The 22,381-nt window shown below is 43.2% G+C and overlaps 1 protein-coding gene across 9 annotated transcripts in view; it reads left to right on the top strand.

Annotated features, from left to right (window-relative positions):
- The window catches only part of HIC2 (HIC ZBTB transcriptional repressor 2), a 118,232-nt gene that overhangs the window by 30,378 nt on the left and 65,473 nt on the right, over positions 1-22,381 (top strand). The window contains exon 2 of one of the 9 annotated variants that reach the window (XM_085555441.1): positions 1,817-21,907. The exons of the other annotated variants lie outside the window; for them this stretch is intronic. The gene's annotated coding sequence lies outside the window, so the exon portion shown is untranslated. The remainder of the gene's footprint in view (positions 1-1,816; positions 21,908-22,381) is intronic. 9 annotated transcript variants of the gene reach the window in all.

Genomic DNA, 22,381 nt, shown 5'->3' with positions numbered 1-22,381 from the left:
TCATGCCTACCCCAAAGAAGTCCAGTTCCATTTAGAAGACACCCTTAGAGATCACCTTCCAGCAGGCCAAAGCTGCTGGCCCTTCTGCAAAGGCAGCCCAAACTACTGAAACAAAGCAAACTAAGTTGAAATTTTAGGCATTAAGTACCCATAGCAGCTGCCTCCCTGACGCCCTGGGTTGGACTCCGATTTCAGTTTTGCTTCTCCTAGGTAATATCACTGCTACAGTGTAATTGAAATCAGGGTCTGCGAATCTTGACTTTGGGTTGCCCATTTATAATCCCTGTGCTTTCTGTTACTTTCGTGGGAACACACCCACCCACTTTCTTTAGACTGGAATTATTTATTTGGCCTATTTTTTGTCTGCCCATCACTTGAAACAGTACCTCTTGCCTATCAGCAACAGTTGTTTTGCTAAGTGACTACCTAAAACGAGACTTCCTTGTACAAAAGTGTATTTTGGACGCTGTCACCAGAAATCCAGTGGTTCCCTTCTCTCCCTGCCCCTCCCATCCCCTTCAGCTGTTTCAATTTCAGGACACATGGCTTAAATGAGCGTATGTGTGGAGTTTGCAAAACAGCTTGGATGACAGGGGAAATTGGATCACACAATGAAAGTTCAGAACCCAGCCACCAATTCGTACAACAGGACTTTGCAACTTCCTTGTGTTCATTGTTGTCTCGGCATAACATCTATTGCAAAGCATTTCAACTACCCCCCCTTAAAAATGGTAACACAACTGAAACGAGCAGGTGGAGGAATGTCGCCATTCAGCTGGTTGTCAGCCTTTGCTTTCTGGTACCCCCAAGGGCTGTGGGTATCGGGGTGGAGAAGGGCCTGCACACCTTGCTGTGCCTTCTTGCTTACGCTGGAGAATCTCCAGCTTATCCTGCCAGTGCAGTGACTGCATGTGGAGGAGGGGGAGAGGTTGTGTTGCAACCTCTGAGAAAATTAGTTGTCTCTATTTTATCTTTTGCAGCTGCAGCACTTTTTTTTCCCCTCATCACCCCCCTCCCCACCCCTGTGCAAGTGGTATGGTATGTCTGAACCATATCCTTCAAAACCAGTTTTCTAAGCAGATTAGATGGGTAGCAGAGACAGCTATGCAATCAGGCAAAAATGTGCACTCAAGCCTTCATTTTGTGCAGTGGCTGGAGCAGTAAGTGTCTACCACCTGGATTTTTTTTCTTCATTCTCTCCCTCTCCTGTTATTGCACAGTTCTGTGGTATGTTGCTGTTGTAGCACAAAAGAAAATGCTCATTCTGGTCCTTAAAGATATATAAAAATTAGAGAAGGGAATGAAATTGGTTTCACATTCATTAACATGAAATCAAAGCACACTCCCTGGCTTCATCATGCAAAGTGACATTTTCTCCCACTAGCTGTGCTGAAGGGTAATCTGGGGATTATTTCAGGCCTTCCAACACCAGGCATCCTATGGCTGGTCTGGAAAACCAGCAGCTAAGTTTATTTCTCTTTGAGTTCAGTATGCTCTTGTGGACTGCAACTGTGAGTGAATTTGGTCTCTTGCTACCCCATCTCTCTCAGTGCTCCCTACCAGTCTTGTTGCATGCTAGGAATCTGACAATAATGGTCTTCACCTGCTTTGAGATATCATTAGAACTCTTAAGTATTGGTGTTAGTTTCACGTCTGGTCTCTTGTAGGACAACGAGCTGAATTTAGGGCTAAGCTCTTCAGACAAGTTTGGAAATCTCGCAGCTCCTTTAGTGTGGGTGGAAAATAGGGATAGGTTAATGTGCTCAGTGGCAGATCTGAGGAAAAGAGAGTTGAGTAATCTTTGGCTTTCTTCCAGGAGAGGAAACGAAGCAAAGTGTCCCAGAAGCCATTTGTTGCTTCTCTGGAGGACAGAAAGGAACCCTAAGTGAAAGGATCCAGAAATGCTTGTGTCCCGAGAAACACGGTGTGTAAGAGGAAGGAGAGAACTCCACTGATTAAACTAGAAATGTTGGGACTGAGGTTTGGGAGGAGAAGAGAGAAATAAAACCCTTTATTTCCCACATAAATCACAGGAAGGAAAGAAGAGAAACTAATCTGGAGACTCTAGTGTGTTATGAGGTAAGAAAGAATACAAGAATCCCAGATAAATGAGGTTATATTTGAAGTCGTGACAGGAAAATGAGCTTTAGCGTGTTGTCATAATGCTCTTGTTTATCTTCTGCTGATTTCCCAGAAGGACTACTTTGAGAAGTTGTAAAAACTACAAGATTCAATCTTACTGGCATAAAGGGGGGTAAAAAAGTGAGTGGGAAGTTGGTTAGATGTATCAACCACAGAAGCGATGAGATATGATCATGAAGAGTTTGGGTTTCAAAACACAAGTAAAGCACAACAGACACTTTTCATGCTGACTCCAGCTTCTTTGGTTGCACAGCTACCCCTGTTACAGGGGCAACTTTCAGTGAGTTCCCACCACAGCCATGCACCACCTGCTTGAATCGTTCAGAGAAAAGATTTGTCTCCTTATTCCTCTTCTATTAGGTGTGGCAGATTAATGTCTTTGAGGGCAGATCACTGTTGGGCTAAATCTTTCTTTGGTTATGATTTCATTTGACTATAAAACAGTCAGAAGGTTATGTGGTTTAAAAAGAGGTTTATTGCAGTTTCCAACACTGAAACTACAGGCTAAGTGTCTCTCCTTTCTCAAAAAGTAAATCAAAGCCACAGATGCACACGCACCCAACCTTCTCACAGACACACAGACCTAGAGTAAAAACACATTGCAAGACAATCGCTATAGAGTCTGCAGCAAAACTGCTGAATTAACTTTCTGTGAATGCACACTTCACCTCACAGTGAATCTCCTCTTTGGTGCACGAGGGTGGCACTCCAAACATCTGGGGCAGAATTCAAAGCCTTCAGCTCCACCAGCACTTGTTTCTGCCTAACTGATGTAAGGACCATGCCCAATCCTCAGTTAGAAGCAGAAAGATTCAGACATCTGTTGCAAAACCTCTACTTCGATCCTTGTCTGAGCTAGACGTTACACTTGGTTGATAAACTGCACCCTGCAGTCCTTGGGTCACTGCAGGAGTGTGGAGGGGTGCTGATATTGCTGTAATTTAAGTTCCCTGCTGGGGAAATTTCTGTAAGAGAGAGCTTTGTTCACTGGATTATTTTTAAGACAGTGTGTGAGGATGCCTACAGGGAGGTGCTGCTCTGGTCAGTCTGAGCTTGACCTGAGTTTTCCTTCTGAGTGGCTTTTTTAGGGGAAAAAAAAATAATAAAATAAAATTACAATTTCTTTGAAATAGCAGCTTGTTGGTTTTTTTTTTTTTGTTTTTTTGTTTTTTGTTTTTTCATAGAAAAATCTAATTCTAGGCTTCTGTTCACCTGTGGAATTAATAAACATGCTCTTTAACAGAAATATTACATTACTGCATCTTTGCTATCTGAATGGGAATGCCTCTTTATTCTGCTTTTCTTCAGCTGGTCTAAAAGGTTTTGCTCAGAATCTGTTTGAAACCTTGAGCTGCATTCATAGCAGTGCACAGCTGCTCAGAAGCAGTGGTCTGACATACCCATCCTCTTCTGGACTCCAAGCCCTGGCCTTTCTACATGCCATTATGGCTGTCTCTGGAACCATGGGGTACCTCTGTGCTATGGGAATTGCCTTCCTGGGAGACTGAGCCAGAGGTGCAAGTGGAATTATCAGGCTGCCCGTGAGGCTGTGCACAATGGTGGGAATAATAACAGTTCAAGAGTGTACTGACTCAGAACAAAACTTCTCAGGTCAGGCCACCAAACCAAAATGAGCCAACGTTGGTTTCAGTAAAGTTAAAATATTCCGTTTCAAATGGAGGTAAAATGCACTGAAGTTCATGAGTTCATGAATAGGTTTCTCTCTTGTGAAGTTTGATCTATGATGGGTCTCTGATTCCAGTTTTTCTCCCTGAAAAACAGCAAATGCTGAAATACTGGAATGAATTTCTTCCTGCTCAGGGAGAAGGCAGCTGATGCGTATGAGCCACTATTTTCAGAGTTAGTACAGCTGACTCCAAAGGCTTGCACACTGAGCAGGGAAGGTGATGGTGAGCAGATAGGTGAAGGTTGGAGGGTGGGCAGACAGCAGGAGTTGGGAATGAGAAACTGAACATGGGCTATAACAGAAAAGAGAGAGCAAAAGTTTCTGCTTAGCTGACTGGGTTGTAGGAACTGCTGCATTGTCCTGGTGTTTCATTGTTGGCCAGTGTCTAGCACAACACCTTCAGTTTTGCTGAGTGACCAGCAGAATCGCAGCCGGTGCTACACTGAGCTGGGAAAGCCTGGAGCTCCCTGCAGGCAGGGTGAGAGGCAGAGACCCGAGCTCAGCCTGGCACCCACCCTGCAGTGCCATTCAGTTTCATTTCTGCTTTATGAAGCAGCCAAGCCCTTCCACACCGATAGAGCTGCAGGGAAGCAAGGCCAGACTGGTGAGCACGCTGCCTGGGGCACCACAGCCTTTGCAAGCTAGATAGTCTCTCTGCCACTAAACCTTTTTTTTGCAAATGGAACAGAATTCTCATCTCTGGTGTGACTGGGAAGAAGCACCAGCTCTTATTCCTAACACACTGCAGTGTTTATTATGCTGATGTTTTTATTATTTGGCCAGGCTCTTAAACTTTTTTTTTCAATCTGAAGTATACCAAACTGACACACACTGTCCATCAGCAACGCCTTCCTGGAATGAGTAGCTAATTATAGAGCAGGACTTGTGAAAAGACGAACCTGTGCTATGCACAGAACAGGTTTCTCCAGTATTTACTGCCTACATTACTGGTCAAGCTTCCCTGTAAGTAACAGTCAAATAATCGGCCTGGGTCCTTTTGTGAATGGTTTGAGCCTGTGTGGTCCTTCTTTGTTTGAACAGCCCATGGTTCCTGAAAGCTCCTGCATCTTCTGTTCTGAGCAGCAGAGCCCAGTGGTACCAGCTGCTTCTGACTGATACAAACATTTGCATGTGGCATTAAAAAAAAAAAAAATCCAATTCCAAAAATATCTTTGGATTTCCTTATCCCCTCGTTTTTCAGCCCTTCTTATATCACCGGAAATATTTACAAAATGAGCATATTCAGCTCTTACTAGCAAGCATCTTTTAGGAAAGTAAAGCTTGAAGAGCAAAGCGAAATCTTTCCTTCCGAAATAAAGCAGCAGCCAGTGTTTGGAAACAGTTTAACAATGGACCATATGGGAGTCCCAAACTATTAAGCTTCATTATTCAGAAGGCAGAAAATGTGGTTTGATATTCAACTGATATACAGCACAAATGAGAGCTGCAAACTCGGCTCCCTTGAGCTGGGATTCAGATGTTCTCCTGAATATAATAACTAACGCTCTGGCCTAGTTCCACAGAATGCATCCAGCCTGCTGGTCACAAGCCAAGAAACTGTAGGCTTTTTTTTTTCTCTTCCCCTCTCTTCTCCAAAGTACCTTCCTGCCAGCATGAGCTTTTGACCTGAATATAAATCTCCTGATATTAGATGCATAGAGAAAATGGGGAGGGTGCTAGTAGTGCACAGCAGCGGAGTTGTATGTGTGTGCGCATTTGGTTTTCTTCAGATTGAGCAATAACAATGTTTTCTCTCTGTGATGTGCTATTGGGGGATTACACTGGTCATACTTGGGAACTTCTTTGTTACTGTTTCACTGCTTGTTTCTTACAGCTGCAGGAGCAGGTGAACATCTTATGGAGTTAACTGTGAAATGATGGCAGAGACCATGAGAGTGAAGAGTTTGTTGGATAGAGAGACTGGAAGTGGTTTCAGATGTTTTGTTGTTGTAGTTCTTCCTGATCTGACTTGTGTACATTTATAATTGTCCTTTTCCCTTTCTATCACTTCTTTGTTTATTTTTTCACCTACAGAGAAAAGAACCCATCAAAGTTGCTTATAAAACACTATATACGTGGATTAAGATTGCATGTATGCAAGGGCAGAGAGAGTTACCCAGACACCATGACCAAGTATTGCAGGCTAGATCACCTGTTAGTTTTTGACAAAGGGTCCCTGAGTCCCAGTGCACGGGGTGGAGCAGCTTTGTCAGTGTGAACATGGGAGGTGAGAGATGAACAAGGAATTACAGGGGTACACAAAATGGTCCGGTGGATGTGACAGTTGAACAAGATCTTTCTTGGATTTTTGTGCTGAATGTATACCATGTGTAATGTATTTCCATGTATACCTTTAAGTAACATTCTGCCCATTCTTGTGGCAGTCATCCTCACTACATTGGGTCCTATCTTCTCCAGCATCTCAGAATCTGAAATCAAGCAAGGAGCCTTTTCCATGGAGCTGTGATTTCCCCTGAGTAAGCTGGAAGCTTCCAGCATTAAACTACCTGGTGCTCTTCTCTGTAAATGTGAAAGAGCCCAAGGAAAACTCCTTCACTTTATATTTTAGTCCAGGAAGCCTGTAATGCAGAACACTAAAGAATACATAAATTATGCAGCCTGCTTGTGGAGTTTGGTTTTGACTTCTGTCTTTCCTCCATTTCTCTTTTCAGTTGTTTGGGACAGCTGAAATTTTTCATGTTTTTGTCTCGTGCCACGTGCAGGTTTTTTTTTTCCTTTGGGGAAAACTGGAACAAAATCAATGTACAATTTTCAACATTCTCTGACTTGCACCTACATCTGTTTGGTGTGGGGGAGTGGAATTTTATCATAAAATGTTTGATTTATTTAATGTATTCAATAAGCATCCAAGATGTGCCAGGTACTTTCTCAGCCCTCTTGGATGAGAAAACTTGCAAGCTAAGAACTTAATATAAAAAGAAGCTACAGAACTCAAGTTTTCCCTGGTGTAAAGGTCTCAGTATATCTAAGGAATAAACCAGGTTTTAACAAAGCTGGTCCAAAGACTTTTAAGGTACAAAATGTCACATGAAAGTATTCTATCAAAACTGTTGTACAGAGGCATCTCCCTTAGTGGGGTGAAGTATTTGCTACCTGTCGCTGTCAGAGCACTAGCCCCATGTTATGGACAGAAAGCGTGTTTCAGCTTATAACTGATCACAGCTGGATTAAATATTGGAGTGTGGGAAGGACCTGTATGCGTTTTTTCATTGTGTATACTTAGAATATTATGTGAAGAGCGAGCAGTCTACCAAACCAATCTCATTATTCAATTGTAGGGAAAGACAATTGGTCAGAGGAAAACTTTTTTTTAAGGTGGACAGAAAATTATTTAATTAAAAAAAGATAACAACAGTCTTCTTTGAGGATTACCCAGCTGACAAACCAATAAATAATAACAATCACTTAAAAAAGTAAAACCCAATAATTTTTAAAGCCAAAGGGAATTTTCCTTTAGCATAGCATTTTGTGCTTGACCCTGCCAAAGCCCTGCTGGAGCAGAGTTGGTGCTTCTGTAATTAAATGCATTGTAGTTGTGATATAGTTGCTGTTAATTCATAGCTCTCCCGACTTTTGGAATTTGTCCTTTCTCTTAAAAGGGCAGGTGGTGGGATGGAGTGGAGAAGCTTTGGGTGTTAATCCACCCTGGCTTTCTTAAGCCTCCTACTTAAATCATTATCTTAATGAATCACCATTGCTGCTATCTTCAGTGCTACTCAGGAACATGCACATTTTAAACAGCCTTAGGGAAAGACCTTTTTGCCTGCAAAGTGCTCTGCTACCTGCATGTTGCTAGGATAGGTACCTTGGATACTTCCTGCCAAACCCCATGGATAGATCATGGGGTCTAGTGTATCACCATGTGTGCCTGCCAGGCAGCAATCAGGGCTTGCCTCAGAGAGAGAGGCACAACTTTGTTTTGGGTTATCTTTCTCATGGTGTGTTGAAATGCCACCCAGAAATTCCAAAATAGGGTTAAACAAACTTCTCTGATGTTTCTCCCAGCATTTGCTAATTTGTCAGTATCTGAGCAGCTACTAACAAGCATGGAGAAATTGCATCTGAGCATTGTGACTGACACTGCTGTTGTGAACAAGTGATGAATGTAGTATTACACAAGATTTTGATCTTCAAGTGTATTTATCATTATTTTAAGAGCTTTAGGATCCATCATAGAAAAGAAGGGAGACAAGCCAAGCAATTAGATGGAGCAGCTATATTTGGGGAAGGATGCCTCTTGGGATTAGCAGAGACTCACGAGGTTGCATAGTGAACTGTGCATCACCATGACAAGTCTGACTTTCGCAGGGCACTCGTTAGAAAGGGGATGTCCGGGAAACTTCTTAAGGCTTGGATATTTGCTGGGATGAGCTTAAGAACATTTACCTGTTTGGGCAGTATAGAATTTAATGCATCAGACTTTCTCCCTGCCTGCTAGAGGGAATAATGTAATATCTCCTTCTCTGGTTTGTGGGGCTTCCTGAGTGCACAAATGGAGAAAGGAGCTGTGAGCTTTGAGGAGCTGCAAACCGACATGCTTTTGGGAAGACTTTCGGGAGTAAGGGAGCAGAGATGGCAGGGCTTTGAAAGCTCTGAGTTTTGTGTTCTCCCAAGTAATATGGGAGAAGTGTTTCCTTGTGGGGAACTTGGAAATGATCTCACAGAAGATCAGGAGATGGAAGAGATGGGACCACAGTTACCTCTCAACATGCAAGAGGGTGTTTGCTGTCTTGAGTTTGGTAAAAAGCTCAGAGAGCTGGGGTAGCACTTTCTGGGGGATGCAAATTTTCCTTTGCCATCTCAGCAGAGTGTTTTAGAGCTCTCGCTGAGGTGAATTCCCCCAAACGTTCGTACAGAGACTGAGGGCCAGCTGGGAGGAAATACTGCACTCTGTGAGCCATCAGCAAACTCTCTGGGTGTTTACCCAATCTGATAAACCAAATAGAAACTACCAGTATGCTGCTGTCTAAATTCATGACGTAATAATATCTTATACACTATTCAATTGTGATTGCCACGTCTGAAAGGTAGTGGAGGATCCAGAGATTGCCACGGATGGATCTCAGGTTGGGCAACAGGATTTCTTGTGTTGTCTTAACTAAGCTGAATCAAATAAGGCAAACACAGCACATGCTTTCAAGCAGCAGTTATCATGTGAAACTCATTGTCATAACACTCTGTGTTATGGACAGCAGAAGTGTAAACAGATGCAAAAATCAATGAAGGACAGATAAATTCTTATTAAAAGTGATGGTCTGGATGCAACCTCAGGATCAGCAAATCTTCAACAACTGCAGAACGTTTAAGAAGGGAAAAGACTGCCTATACTCTCCCTTGTCCAATTGCATTTTTCTAACGCTATTCTAGCTCCTCCTGAAGAACAGAAAGTGAATCCTTTGCTCTACTATAATATGGCTATTTTTATAGTTAAAAAGTAGAAGGGAAACTAGCTACACTGCAGTGCAGTGAACTAGTTTTGTCTTGAAGCCTAAGAGTGCTGAAAAGCATACCAAAATGAAGAGAATTAGCAGCCAAATGCCTCCTAGTACCTTAAAAATCTCTCAGTGTTATGAAATGTCTCTGCAGCTTGCTTGCTTCATTCAATTTCTGACTTAACAAAAAGCTGTCTGGTTAACGAAGCAGTGAGTCACTACAATGTTTCTAGTTATTTTTCCCACCCTTATGTTTGCTGCTACAGTTGATCAGGTTGTACTATGTACCTCATGAGCTGCCATGTGGACTCATGTAGCAGCGACGCCTTTGGCTGGAAGCTGAAGATGCTTTGGGGAGCACAGCAGGGAAAAGGAGCAGTGAGTTGGGAGGGATATCCTAAACTATCTTGTATATGCATAAAAGCAGGAAAATCTAATACAGAGCAGGGCATATAGTTGTGACTGCAGTGGCAACAGTTGGTATTTTCGAGGTGAAAAAATCAGTTTTGTGTTTTGCTAGATAACTCTACTGTAATGCAGCATTACCTCTTGGCAAGGAAAGCAATGTAATGCAAAGTACTACAGCATGGCAGAGCAGTTGGAGAACTGTCAGAAGCCCAGCAGCTTGGAATGCTTCCACATGGACCTGGGAGCACGCTGCAGCATGGTATTCCTTCGCCCCAGCAAGGGCAGACTGCAGCATGAGCTGAGTGATGCACCCTACACAGAGTGCATTCTGGCTCCACGGAGGAGGGCAACAAAAAGCTCTTTAACACAAAATAGCAAGAGTTTCTTTCTTCTGTTGAGCTTTGTTTCCTCTGGGGAGTTTGGTGATTTGTTTTGCACCTTATGAAGCCCTTCTGCGTCTGCATGCTAGGCATCTCTGGGGCAAAATTTTGTAGCTGTCAGCTGTGATTGCCTGCCACACCCAGGTACCTGAGGGCATCCGACTACCAGAGGGGCAGCAAACAGCTTGGGCTGCACCAGGCTGCAGGAAAGCTGCTTTGTCTGATCTGATTGGGCAAACAAGGAAGTAATGAGTCTCCTTTTTTTCAAGTTTGTATTTCCAGAGGGCTTTGGAGCACGGCTCTGGCTTTTATTCCAATGTTTAATTGTTGGATAAACTTAACAGTCTTACTTGTGGTTTTTAAGCCTCTCCCCTTTTCCTGCTCCCACCATTCTCCTTGCAATCCAGCAATGCAGTTGAGAGATCAGGGAGATCTCTCAGTAGCCAAGCTGCATCTCTGAGGGCTGTCCAGCATGATGTAGGAGCAGTGCACTGTGTCTAATCCACTGCTTCTGCTGATATTCCAGTAGGCAGGTTACTGAACGGCCAGGCCAGTCTGTGGCTGTGGGTGAGCTCCACCTCTCAGAGCTAGGCTGGGACATGTGTAAAGCACCTCTAATGGCGAGAGTGCTGCTGGATCAGCTGAAGCACAACAGGGACCTTAACAGCTCAAATGTACCTGAGGTGTGTTCTGGCAGTGAGTCACTGATAGCTTTCTAGCAGCCATGGGACAGTCAGGTGAAGTTTGCACTTATTTCACATACTGACAACTGTTAGACAAAGCCTTCCTCACAGGATCAGTCTTCTGACTTCAGGAACAAATGGTTCAGTTTGCTTTGACATTTATGCAATGGCAGGGACACAGTACATGTACTGACTTTTAAACTTGCTTTTGCTGAGATACTTCTTTTCATTTCAGTCTTTTTAATGTCATAAAGGATTTCATTCAAAGTTAAGAGACCAAGGAACTTGGGATGCTTGTTTTCCTTTCCTAAGTTGGTGAATAAGGACCGGCTATGCAGAAGAAGAACAAATATCTGCTAGCTCTAAATTTTGAAGTGCGAGGAAATGAGAATTCAGTTTAAAATCCTCTGTTGCAGCTCACTTTAATAAATCATTTTGTTTTAAATGTTAAACATGTTCTGACAAACACTTACTGTGGCAGATAAGGAAATGAAGTCGGAAAATTCTCAATGGATGGTTATTTTTTGAAGTTTCAGGCAGTATGATTCAAATGTGAAAAATAGAATGTCTAATAAATGTCACTGGCTGTTCATTAAAATAAGAAAAAAGAGGAAAAATGCCAGTTGGATAAATACCTGTAAAACAGAATACATGTTTCAGCTGGAGCTCATGTGGCCCTCTGGTTAGCATAAACTAATACCAAATGGACAGCAGGCTATATTTAGTTGCAAATCAATATGGCTTAGCAGTTACCAGTCACTGATCATCCTTTATGAAAATAACGAGAGCGTGAATGTAAAACAAGATTAAAATCGGTAGCTTTAAATTACTTTTTTAAATCCACCCTTCCCCCATCACTTAATACTATTTGGGAAAAAAAACAACAACAACAAAACAAGTAAAAGCACATTAACCGCTGGCACGGCACTGCCTTGATTTTCCTGTATCTGCGTCTCTGTGACAGACACTGGGAACTCCCTCTGGGTTCATGCATTCAGTCAGTGACAGTTTGGTCCCCCTTTTCTCCCCTTCCTGTTTCGCTCATCTCCAAAAATTAAAAATGGCCAGCTGAGTTTTAACTTAACGTCCGTCTCAAGGTTTGTGAGCTGCCTCTGGAGATGAGTGCACCGGGCCTCGTGCTCCTGTCTGCTGTGTGCTCGAGACAAACTGCGGGAGAACCCAAGAGAGGTTTTTCTGATTTTACTCCTGGTCACATGTCAGTACTGTAATTAATTAATTATGACCTTAGAGAAAGACAGCCCAATGGTGCAGTAGCTTGTAATTTATTTGAAGTCTGAGATTCTGCTTTTTGAAACTGTGTAAAACTTTCCGATAATTTGCTTACATATATCAAGAAAAAAAATCATTTTACTTATCTGATTCCTCAAAAAAGGATAGCTATTTGCTTAATCATTGCTGGGCACTAGCATAGCTAATTTTCTTCTTACTAATAGGGAGACGTTTGCCATTTTCTCCCATAAAACTTCTTCAATTATGTGAGGCAAGCATTTCATTTAAGGGGACACTGTCTAGGATTTTATGCCCCCTGATAGGCATGTCATGAAATAGCTGTAGGTTGGTGAACGGCCTTATTCTGGGATTCATTTGAACAGGGTTGGCCAGCAGACTGAACAGAGGACTGGACTATACAGAGCACATGAGAATCTCTCTTTGCTTCCAGTCTGTGCTGGACCAATGAGCTGAGTGCATCAAACCCCCGAGTCACCCAGCCCCCCAAGGAGATACAGAGCAGAAGTGGCCTGAAAAAGTTACCTATGTCACCTCCCACGTACATCAGCAGAATGTGTTTTTTTGGTGCCACCTCCACTGCTGCCAGCGTCTCACAGTGCCTAGGGCCATTTGTCATAGGGATGAGCAGACAAACCTGATATGTGCTCAAGCCAGGAAATCTGAATTATTTAACCAATGGAATAACTCATGAGCTCTCTCCCCAAAGCTGTTCCCCGAATATAAGAATCACTTGCTGGAAAACGAAGAAGTAATAAGACAGGAGGATCCCGCAGGGCTCAGCAGCCTCCTCTGCCTCAGCAGCAACCTCTGTGCTCAACTGCTGGTCAACAGCTTCTTGCCTCCATCCTTTTTCAGTCTGCTTGTCAAGGGCAAGATGCCCTTCATGAGATAGGTGGCAGGGGAGCAGTTCTTCATACTGAAGAATACCTTTGCGTTGTGATGCAGAGCTATAGTAAAATCAAGTCTTTTTTTCACTTTTTATTATCTGTGCCAGTCACTAAGGTGTGACACAGGAAGTGCCATTAAAGCATTTGCTGTCCTAAAAACTTCTGTGGTGGCTTTTTCAACAGGCCAGGACAGCAGTGAGTATCCTCCAAGGTTCAATGAAGAATTAGGTAGAAATTGCCCAGAGGTGTCTCTTCCCACGCTGACTTGAAAAGACGTATGAGGTTCACTCTCCTTTGTCCTTCCTTCATCCTGCACTGCCATATCTGTCTTGTGCCCAGTCAGCATTTTCTGCTTGGGAATGGCTGAGTGGACTTCTCTCTGTTAGCCATGTAATTTATTTTTTTTTTAGCTAAAGAAGACTTTTAAGAGTGTCCGTTTGGCATAAATCAGTTGAGAATTTGCTAGTAATAAGTGGAGATGAAGGAAAGAAAAGAATTCCTGGAGCCCTCCTCTCCCTTGGCAGTGCCTTGTCGCAGGAGGTCTCTCGCTCATCCCTGAGCTGATCCAGGCACAGGAGCATGAATGCTGGAGGCTGCATTGCAGGGTTGCATGTCTGTCTCCAGAAAGCTATGTGGCGAGGGCTCCACGGCATGGAGAGCAGCTCCCCACATGCAAGGAGTTACAGGACACCGCCGGGGGCAGCTCCAGCTGGTATGCACTGGTACTAATATAATCCCCTAGGACTGTGTCCATGAGACACAAGTGTGACATGTGAGGTATTTAAGGGGACACACCTGTTCTAGGCACAGTCCTGGGCACTGCATGCCTTGGAAATGGGAGGTTTTGGTGGAGCAGGAAGGACTTCCATTTCATCCACAGGAAGGCTTTTCTTTCTTCGTCCTCCGCAGCTCACATTATTTTATAAGTCCCTAATATCTTGCAGTCCTGTGGCCTGTTAGCACTGTGCTGTTTCAGGGACCAGGATAGTGTTTGCATCTGAACTTTTATTTACCTTAGTGTGCAGCTCCGGAGTGATTAGCATGAGAGAACAGCTCCTGGACTGAGTGATGATTTGGGTGTAACCACACCCAAGAAAGGGCAGAGAATTTGGAGAATGTTGTCTATGTGTGGGGCTGGGTTTTTCAGTCCTTTAGATGATTTAGATTTCATGTTGCATTTACTTGTATTTTTATTATAAGATTTCTGTCATGCAATTTGGAGCAGTAAATCACATAAAACTGATAAGAACTTAGCAAATTCTTTACAAAGATATTTTGCCCCTTTGCTTTGAAACCTGTGTCTTTTTCTCTTTTTTCTCTCCTATTACATCCCCATCCACAAAACTGTGAAATGGCCACGTTTGATAGAGACGATAAAGTGAGCAAATGCAAAATAAGTCTCATAGCTGTGTAGTACAAAGAAATTGAATTGCCTACATTTTTATCTCTCTTTTTAAAGTTAATTTGGCAGTTGTTTGGCAGGTTTTTGTTGTTGTTGTTTGTTTGTTTGTTTGTTTTTGCTATTGAAAAGGGGATGCATTAAGATGAAGAAAAAAAGCTGCAGTTTGCCTTATGACTTGATTATAGCTATTGCTTTTTTGGTCTTTCGAGTAGAATGATGCTTTTTTCCCTCAGACTTCTTTTTATCTACTTTTGTGGATGTCACTGTGGAATCTCCCAGTTTGCCTTGGTCCCACTCTCTATGCCACTTCTTTCCATGTATTCTGGCCCTTGGTGTTTGAAGTGCTTGTTGATATGGGACAGCATCTAAGACTGGGGCCAAGTTTCCTCCTGTACCCAGTATATGGTTGTGTGAAAACAGCATCAACTGGAGGACCTTTCCCTCACATCTTCACTCTTAATCAAAGATGCTAGCAAACATCATGTATGCCAGCAGGTATTAAACTAATGGTGGCTGGTGGAAATACAGAAGACAGAGTGAAAGGCATACTTTGTTTTAGAACTTGGTTAGTTTTTTGGCAGTTAGCTTCATCTTTTCAGTAAAAGCTCTGAATTCTGAACAAGGTGAGCTGGAATAACCAGACCCTGACAGGACATCAACTTCTCCTTTTCCAAAGTGAAATGTTGTTAATGAAGGAGGAGGCCCTGGGACTGGAGATTCCCTGGCTCCAGCCTCACCTGGCCCATGGGATAGACCCACCGTGAGCAGGACATTGACTCCTATGGCATGGGGATGTATGTCTGGAATCTTGTTAATCCTTATCTGAAAGGTGTCTGCAGTGTGCCTAGGGCCTCCCTGCCTGCATAGGTGAGCAGAACTGCTGACTAAAACCCATGGTTTTTAGTCCCTGCATGCTGGTGTTCAGTTTTGGCAGCCCCAACGTCTGAAATACATTTCCTTCCCTGGGGGCAGATACTGGTTTCAGTCTTGTGCAGGCACATTTTTGTATGGATTAATACAAAAATACCTTTGACTATGACACTATGAAGCAGAATATCTCATTGTAAGGTAAGTCTCATCCTCAGCTAGGTGTGGTGCCCCCCCCAAGACTTGGCCTAGCTCTTTATCTCTGCACTTCACTGAATTTTGCTGAACAGACACAGCCCTAAGCAAAATGTGGCCTCCCTAGCCTTGCTTGCTGGTGATGCTGGGCTCTCTCCCACCACTGTCCCTACTTGGATTCTCAAACACTTAATCGACTTCCAACTAAAACAGGGATTTATTCAGTTTCTTTTTTTGTTTGTTTGTTTGTTCCTTAACTTCACCCCACTGCAAATTGTCCCTGCTCAGTTGTTTCCAAATACTAGCATCTCTTAGGGAAGGGGTTATAAATTGCTAATTTAAAGCCTGCAACAGGATAATTAACTAACCAGTTTGATGTAAATGGCTTAATGGGGCTTTACTACCCCCTTTGAACTTAAAGTAGCACTAAAAAGTAAACTGTAAATACCTCCAAGGAAAGTACTGGCATGCCTGAATGCAGGGCTGTTTGGTTTCAAGGAGCAAGCCTGCTGGACTTGCCAGGAATCCAGTGGCCTTGTGTGACAGCAAACTTGTCAAAGGGCTGAGAGGACAAATCAGGCATCCCTTTGGAAGGGCTCTGCTATTTACCTTAGTTCTTCAGGAAATGCATAAATTCTGATATATCAGGCTTTCAAACCTGCCCTGCCTGCTTTGGAAAATTTAAATCATGGTTTAAATGCAATTGTAATGAACTTCATCAGGCTGGATTGAAGAGAAAAAAAAAAGCCCTGAGGGAGAGGCAGCTACTAGAGTCCACCCTAATTTTCCTGGAGTTCTATTTGCATTAAGATCTTCTGGCAAGTCTGGGCAGAAAAGAGTATTACTTATTTAAGACCTCTTGTTACCCACTGAATCTGCTGAGACAACACCCTGCAGCCCTGAAGCAGATTCCCGTTTCTGATGCATTTTGAGAACTTTTGGGAGAACCTCCACATTTTCATTCTTGCTGGGCTGTTAGAAAATTCCAAAGGAGGAAGCCAGCAAATATTAAGCATCTAGAAATGATGATCTCTATGAAGGGGAAGCATCTTGTGTTGTTAGGCATTGATCTCACTTCTGACTGGGGTGTCAGAGGAGACCTCCAGCCCCAAAGGCAGGTAGGAGTCCTTCCTTGTCCCTCCTGTTCCAGTGTGCTGCTTTGCTTCATCTTCTCACTGCACAGGCACCATCCAGACAAGCAAAAATTTCCACTGACTTTCTTGTCTTTGGTGCTCCTCTGTCTCACCACCACATTCCACCCATCACCAGCAGCCTACCTGGATAGTGGAGGATGTTTTGGAGTTTAAGCACAATCCTCAGTGACTACTGTGATCTCTGGCAAAGAGGATTTAGTTTTACAACCAGATCTGATAAGCGTTCCTGGTCGTTGGCTGTGCTTTCCTGCATGCTTTACTGCACCACAGTGTGACACCATGAGCCGTGAGGCTGTAAGGCAGAGCAGGCCCAGGCTCAAAGGTGGAGAAGGGCAAGACCTAACTTCTTCACTGGCATCTTTGCTTTGGATGGACTATAACAGATCTGGATCCTTCATCATCTGTAGCTATGGATCAACTTCTCTGTCCTTTTTTTTTTTTTTTTTTTTTTTTTTTTTTCAGAATGGGACATAATACACTTCTCTATTTGCAGTGTTAATGCTGGCTTTAAAAAAAAGGAAAGCACAAAGCACTGGTGTCGAGGAGGTGACAGAGAAGTGCAACATCTTAAAACACGTGTCCAACACAGGATTCAGCCCTGCACCCTGACAGCTCAGGTGTCAGTGGACCAAATGCTCTGTGGGTCCCTTGGAAGAAGAGGTGACAGCACACCCCTCCATGCTGATCACTGCTTGCTGTGTGTGGGTGGGAGCAGTGCAGGTTTGGAGCTGATGGTGTCAGCAGGGTGTGAGAGCAGAGCATGCCCAGCTTCCTGTGCTGGGCTGTAGCTGTTAATCCTTCGCATTTGTGAGCACTAACCTAGGTCACATATTAAAAAAAATTAAAAATGCATGTGCTAATGGATAGAGAGACTTCCAAGCAGGGGAGCCCTGTGCACATACAGTTCTGATGGCTGCAGACTCCCACGAAGGATCACCAGAATACCTGAGCGTGCCAGTGTTGATATCTTTGCACCTGACTGGGCAATGCAAACACTTCATCTTAATCCATCATTCCTATATGCTGTCCTCTGCCAAGATTCTTGTCATGAGGATTTTCTAATTTTTACCCCCAACAAAACTCTCTTTAGATTATTTATTCCTCAGTCAGTCCTCTGAATAGTAAGACCAATGAAAAAACAAATGAACAAAAAAGCTTTTTCATGTGAGGAAAGCAGAATTCAGTTAAAGAAAAATGTGAATTGTAACAATCATTCTTCCTTTCAAGTGAGAGATGCTCTGAGTCAGGGCTTTCTGAAGTTCTGGTATGCTTCACAAGGCTTCTAAAAATCATATGGAAGCTTTATAAAAGTAATAATAAACACATAGAGCAAAAAGTTAGCAAAACTTACTTCCATACACTTTTTGTTTAAAAACACACCAAACCTGATACCCATATTTGATTTTTTTTTGGTTCAAGACTAACAGGGAAAATATGAGCAGTAAGAGCCAGCACTTTCAAAGGCTGCTGCAAAAGAATGAATAAACGGTGTGTAATGGCGCTTTTTTGACCTTTCCTCTGTTTTTATAAATGCACAAAAAATTAATAATCACTTTTTGGCTACTGCAAATAGTAGAAAGTTGGGTGACAATTAGAATATAATGAAGACAAATGTTAGAGTGGTGTCTGCTGCAGGGTCTTGGGTGTGTTCACTGAATTGCCTTCTACTTAGGGAAGGGCTGGAAAATCCAAGTCCTTTCCCAGCATGTCAAAACCAACCTTTTCCAAGGATGTGGTGGTTGTACTGAATCACCTTGTCTGTTTGAAAGCATGTGCATAGTTCTGGAACTATCTCCACGAGGGCCATCATTCTCACGTGCAGTTGGGCTATATTACATCAATTTGATAAATTACTATCTACCTTTTTTACTACGGGCAAATGCCGTCTGTGTTTCTCTTTTAGGCTTGTTCCTGACAGGAAATTAACGCACAAATGACATAGCAATTTCCTTACATGACATCTGTGAAGTGAGTAGCTTTTGAAATAATTAAACTTAAGTATTTAAATATTTTGATAAATCATGGGTTTAAAATCTGTAAAATTTTCCCAGCTGTTCTGGAACCCACAGGTCCGTGCCAAGGTCTCAATCCCACTACAAAATCCAGTCGTTCCTTAACTACTGTTGGGCTGTTGGAGGTAACTGTGGAGTCTATCATTCACCGGTCCAGAAACCAAACCTATGTTCACACCAAGCTAATTGCGATGCTCTGGATGATGCAGCTGTCATTTAGTGTGTGACACAGAAGCCAGAGGATGCACAGTATTGGAGTGATCATAAACCTGAAAACTTTCTTAAAATCAACAGAGAAAAAAGGCAGCAAGTAAGGGTTTCAGGTGATCATGCCAACTTTACTATGCTTTAAACTAGCTTGCAGCTTGCCAGGGCTTAATGTAGTATAAATCAACAGAAATGAAAGAGAAGCTGTCTCTATAGACTATGTGATGCAACTGGCAAGCAAGGCATCAGATACTGAGGTGCTCTGTATAGACTAAGTGCCTACAGGTACAAATGCTGTGTGAAGGAATCATTAGTGACACACACATACATGCTGGCAAACTAGACTGTATTTGATGGAAGGATAAGACTCTCCTACAGCTTTTAACATCATCCTTATCATGATCATCTCATGATAAAATATTAATTTCTCCAGCATGAATAAAAGCATAACACACCTCCCAAATAATCTCTTAAAATAAGAACAGATTGACACATATCAGAGCAAACCATGTCAGAACAACTGGTCTCAACCTACAGCATTGCTACCCAGAGTTCAGAAATGGGAACACCGGTACTTCGTTAGGTCTTACAGACACCTCTTTGCTTTACTCTGACAACTATTTACTATCACTAATATTGTGCTTTGTAAACTTATATAGTGCTTAATGAAGTAAGACACGTTTCCTATTTTAATGCAGTTATCTTCTTGTGTGATGATAAGGAGTGTAGATTGTCCCTTGGATGTTCATAAATAGCATGAGTTTTATTAGTGTTGGGTCACAGAATCAGAGAATGGTTTGGGTTGGAAGGAGCTTTTAAGATCATCCATTTCCAACCCCCTGCTATAGGCAGGGATGCCTCCCTCCAGCCCAGGTTGTTCACAGCCCCATCCAACCTGTCCTTGAGTGCTTCCAGGGAGGGAGACATCCACAACCTCTCCGGGCATCTTGTTGCAGTGTCTCCCCACACTCATAGTAAATAATTTCTTCCCAGCATCTAGTCCAAATCCACCCTTTTCCAGTTTAAAGCCATTTCCACTCTTCCTTTTGCTATGTGTCCTTATAAGAAGTCCTCCCCAGCTTCCCTGTAGCTTTCTCATCCAGTTCCAGTAGGGGAGGTGCTCCAGCCCTCTGATCATTTTCAGGACCCTCCCCTGGACCCGTTCCAACAGCTCCATGTCCTTCTTGTGCTGGGATCCCCAGAACTGGATGCAGTAATTCAGGTGGGGGTCTCACAAGAACAGAGTAAAGGGGCAGAATCGCCTCCTTTGACCTGCTGGTCACAGTTCTCTTGATGCAATGCAGGATACAGTCTCATTTTTGTAGCAACACTTTTCTAGTCAAGTGCTGAAATAAGGATTTTTACACCTTTGTCTTCAAGGCTGGAACAGTGTGGGCATTTTTTTGCTTTGCTTGCAGTGAAAGAGCAAAACCCAGAGTTCCGGAGCAGCGACTGCTGCTCTGTATGGGTCTAATCCACTGCCTTTTCTTGTCCCTCTGTGACTACAAATCTTGAGTTTGGGCGATGGCAGCAGAGAGCCAGTTTGTTACTGTATGTGTGTGTGTTTGTGTGTTTTAAATAAACAAACAATGGAACAGCAACTTCAACAAACTGTGAATGGTGCTAATTTGTTATAGTCTTGCCTTCTGGCAGTGTTGAGTTAGAAGCTGAGAAGTCTGGAATTGATGAGAGAGCTGCTGGTTCTTCTGCTGTGAGGTGTGTGTATAGCTCAGTATGATGGGTCCTGTCCTGGGGGGGTTCCTGATTACGCTGTAGAAGTACACACACAGGCTGCCAATCTCCTTTTCAAAACCAAATCCTTGTCCAGGATTACTTTTTTCTCTGATTTGACCTCCCTCCTCTCGCACTTTGCAACTAGTTCCCAACATTAGCAGTATGCAGATGCTCCTGCACAGACTGTTTCTATCTGCAGAAGAAATTGCTGAGTCCACACAAGAAATAAAAATGAGCAGGCCAATTGGAAGGATCTTTATCAGACTCTCTCCCATTTCTTCCAGAGCTCTGAGGCCATGTTTGCCCTAACAAAACCCTGCTGGGGGGTCTGAGAAACAATAGCGGGTGGATTTAATGCTCCTACCTGTCTATCTCAATCCCATCCTGGAGATCCCTCTCCAATCACAGGGACAGTTGAAAGAACAGTGCACTTGTTCCAGAATTGCTGCATTTCACAACCCAGCTATCAGCTTGCACCCGCGGTGACTCAGAGCCCTAAAGCTGTGCTGCAACTGGAAGGCTGCTGTAAGACAGTCTCTGTTAGAACAGGGTCACGGTGTTCCTTCTCCACCACAGTGAACCCTTGCTCCCAAAGCAATGAACAGCACAAAGCTGCCACCCCATGCACCCCCTGCCAACCATGGCCTATCACACTGAGGAACAGACCCCAAGGTGTAGGACCTTTAGCATCTTCTCATTCTATGTAATTCACTGGGGTGTAGATTCTGTCTAAAACTCTGTAGGATTAGCTGTGAGGTAGTAACAGTCCTTTAGTCACACCCTAGATTCTTGCATTGTGAAGGGAGTATTCTGTATGCCAAGGCTCAAAGGTAGCTGGAAAACAGGAATTTTGCATACCACAGGGCCTGCACCTGCTAGGTGGGTAGAGATACTATTCCTGAGCTACTTTACTGAATATGTGGGTATTTTATTGGAATACAGAGTCATTAGATCAGCATCAGGTACACCTACCCGTCTCACTTGTGACACAGTATCAAGACAGGGCTGAGCCTTCTCAGTTGTTGCAGGGCTGCAGGAGCACCTGAGCCTTTATGTGTTTTGTGCCACTACTATGCTAAGATCAACTGTACTCTGCAGATTTGCCAGAAATTTTAGTGCCTGGTTCTGCCTGACAACATCTCTGATGTCTGTGCTTTTCCTTTCTCTTCCTGTGTAAAAGGTTTCAGTAGTCTTCGTGACAACACTGAAAATAAATGCTTAATATACAAAGCCCTGATTAAGAATTGGCAGGAAGTTTCATTTCTGGCTGCTGCAGCCTGATGCTCCAGCAGCAGGAAACACCTCTGTGTTAAGCAGTTCTCTGTTAATCTCTGCCCTAGAGGGAAATCACAACTATAGAGAAGAGTTTCTTGCTTCACAGGAGCAAGAATTGCTGTAATCTGGATGTAAATCTGCACCAGAGCTACTGTCTCGAAACCAGTCCAGTAAGTACCTTCATGCAGCATTCAGCCTTTCTTAAACTGAGTACTGCTGGTATTGCTGAGTGTTTCACAGAGCCCTGATGCTGCAGGTGCAGCCAGCAGTGTGCTGCTTTTATGCAAGGTGTGAGCTTTTGGAGAGTGGGAGCTCCAGTTCAGCAAATGCTCTTGGCTCAGTATAGCCCAGGTCAGTAAGTAAACACATTTCACTTCTTTGTTGTGTTGACAAGATTTAAAAATCTACAGTACAAAGCAGTCAGAACAGGACAATTCGAGTACAAAAGCCCTATTTGTTCATTATGGAAGGGATTAAGAAACAGAACTGTGAGGATAAGTAAGCAGATAGGAATGATGGGATGTGTCTGAACCCAGCAGATGTCCAAGAAGAATGAAGACCTCCACATCCAGCATTCTTTTCATGAAAATGCTTTCTATTTGCCAAGCCACTGCTGTTCCTTACATTCACTCTCATACAGATAA

Source organism: Coturnix japonica, chromosome 9 (genome assembly GCF_054131305.1).
Source record: "Coturnix japonica strain WE chromosome 9, WE-NBRP24, whole genome shotgun sequence".
Lineage (NCBI taxonomy): Eukaryota > Metazoa > Chordata > Aves > Galliformes > Phasianidae > Coturnix > Coturnix japonica.
Note: the sequence above shows the minus strand (reverse complement) of the source record. Positions and strands in the feature narration are given on the sequence as shown.